Source organism: Myotis davidii, unplaced genomic scaffold (assembly GCF_000327345.1).
Source record: "Myotis davidii unplaced genomic scaffold, ASM32734v1 scaffold221, whole genome shotgun sequence".
Taxonomy (NCBI): Eukaryota; Metazoa; Chordata; class Mammalia; order Chiroptera; family Vespertilionidae; genus Myotis; species Myotis davidii.
The window spans coordinates 6,685,201-6,688,370 of record NW_006293349.1 but is presented as its reverse complement, the minus strand read 5'-3'; positions in this window follow the sequence as shown (position 1 = coordinate 6,688,370).

Below are 3,170 nucleotides of genomic sequence, written 5' to 3'. Positions count from 1 at the left end.
TGGTGACCCAACTATAAAGTTGTTTTCGTTGCTACCTCATAACTGTAATGTTGCTACTGTGATGAATCGTAATGTAAATATCTGATATGCAGGATGGTCTTAGGCGACCCCTGTGAAAGGGTCGTTTGACCGCCAAAGGGGTCGCGACCCACAGGTTGAGGACCGCTGGATTAGAGGCATCCCGACTTGGAGTTGCATATTGAAAGTAAGAAGGAAAAAAAGAGCTTTAAAAGTCCCTCCGCGTGGTCAAATATCAGTGTGAGGCCTGTGTATCCCGTTCCTGGCGGCTTGGCCGAGCAGATGTTGACATCTGGGCACCGGTGATCGGCTGAGCCCGCGGGGAGCCCCGCCTGGTGTGGCCCCTTTAAACTCAACAGATGGCGGGCGGACAGATGCAGGGACGCTGACAGCCGGTGGGACAGACTGACGATAAACCCACTTTCCCATAGACACCGCCTTTTATAGCTTCATCGCTAACTGCCCAGAAGTAGTTTTCATCAACTTCTGAGATGCTTGTTTTGTGAATATTAAACCACACGGACCTGTGTGTTTTTGAAAAGGCAGGTCCATGGGAACGGTGCCCTAGTTTGAGGACCCCCCCTTCTTCCCCTTCACCCTCTTCTGAGCAGATGCTACATTTACAAAAATTTTTTTTCAATATTTTAATAATCGGAGTTCTTACCAGTAGCTGCTTTATTTTTGAGATGCATATGTACATTTTAGATCATTTTTTTCTAAACGATGGATTGAAGTGAAATACACTTACATGGCAGTATATTTGAATTTTAAACGTAAAATTGGTGTCATAACTTGACGGCCTTTTTGTGTACATACAGAATGGTTGCCCTTTCTCTTGGGCTCATTGAATAGTGAGTTATTATTTGGTTAAGATAGAATCAGTTTTGAAGGAAAGTTGAGACTTGGCTAATTGATCACTGTCAGCACACTAATAACAAGTCTGAGGAAGATACAGGCATTTGTGGTTGTTTCCAATCAAATGATTTTCTTTTAAGCTTGCACTAACAGTGTTTTACAGAACACTAAACACACGTATTTTAAAAGCTGTTTGATAATTATGAGAGCATTTCCTTATCAAAATTTTCCTGTTTTAATCTTTGAGCCCAATTTAAAACCCAGGACTCAAGGAAATCCATAGCTAACTAACACTTTCTCTTAATCATAAAATTGTGATGAAATTGCACATATATTGTATCGTAGAGCATATTTCCTGTGTATAAAATGGGCAGCTAACAATAGTGCTTTTAGATTTTCTGCTTTTAAAGGATTTTGATTGATTCTTAATTTTTTAAAGAATTATTTTGTATCCTAAGGGTACTGATTGTGTCAGAAACATTAACAGTCATTTATGTACTTCCTTTCCACTTGGGAAAACTTTAAGTGTTTTAGTTTTCCACAGTATGGATAACAAAATTCAATGATGGAATTTTAAGTGGTATATATTCTATTGAAGACTATAATCAAAGCATATTTCTTTGAATATTTTAATTAACAAATTTACTTATAAATTTAAATTACAAACACATTTTTATTTAAATATGTTATGATAAATGCAATTTTCAAGATATATATTGTTAATTTTTTTATTTCTTAAATTTATTTACTCTTTTTTTTTCTCCCAAATACATTTATCCTTGAATTTTAACATCTATACTGGTCAGTTTCTTTTGATGTTAATATACAACATATTTTGGTGCACCCCTGACTTTTTGCAACTTCTTCCCCAAATGAGGGCACAGTAATACTTTAATCATTTAAAAAAATTTATATTAATAGTGAGGTGGTAATTTCATCTTTAATCCTTAGAAGATCATATTCCATCTTGCATTGGAATAGTTATGGAATAAACAGTACTTCAGGAATGCTATAAGTAAACAGTACTTTATTTTACAACAGAAACTTAATTTTTCATCTGATGAATGGCAAGCACTGTGTGTGTTGGCCCACTGTATTTCCGTTTTGCAACATCTTCCTATACTGTTCCACAATTACAGGGTTTGATTTTCTGAAAGTTGAAGAGATGGCACCAGGCCTTATGTGTTGGCACAGGATCCGGCCTGGGGACCTTACTGGGGACTTCAGCCCTTGGGTAGTATATATACTAGACTGCTTGGACTAGAGTCAGCTAACTGGCTTGCTTGTGACTCTCAAATGGTTAAATTCTTGAATTATTCTGTATACTCAATCTTAAACAAAACAAAATATGCTAGTAGAACACATGAGGGATACAGTCTCTTCCTTGAAATTGGAAATCATCCTTATTCTTATGTCTACTGCATTACATTTACTTCTAATCAACGACTAATTAAAAATGGAGCCCTCTACCACACTAGCACAAAGTTCCTCATTTATTTTGATGGATGCTAGATAAACAAATCTCCAGTTTCCCTGATTCCGAGGGAAAACTTTGTAGCTGTAAATGCCTATGTAAAAAGGAATTGTTTCCTTATAATCTTGTGCCTCACTTTGCTTTCCATTGCCTTTCAAATTTATTTCAGGAAAATCTAGATTGATCGGTTCTTAACAGGGCAGTCTCTGAATTAATTTCCTGATTGAGGCAGCTCTTAAAATGTTATCTTAGCTGAAGTAGGTATTCACATGAAACCAGGTGGCCACCTAGTCTGGAAAGGCAGGAAAATACAAAATCAATGGTCTGTTGGTGTTACATTACAATATCTGATGAAATGATTTTATCCATATTTCCATATTTTGTGGCCATCCTGTTTAGAATTGAAATTCTCTAGTAGCAGTTTAAAATATTTTATTTAGCCAAATACCAAATTAAGCAGAGACTAGCTGCATTTAGAGCTCCAATACTATAATTTCAAGATAGATCTCAAGTTCTGCACAACCCTTGATGATTTGAGATGTACCTAAAAATGCTTCTCTATTTCATAACTCTTATAATTCAGTTCATCAAACATTTTGAAAATTTCTATCAGGTGCCAGACACCTTGCTGGGGAGTTAGCATAAAAGTAAATGGTTATTGCTCTTTAGACACTAAACACAATTGAAATCTAACATGTTAGATATTGAGGTAAAGAGACATGTCAAGGGTCCTGTTGGAAGCATAAAGGAGAGGCACTTAACCCAACTTTTTTGGTTTTTAACAATGTCAAAGCTTCCGTGAGTAGGGGCGGGCGGGGGGGGT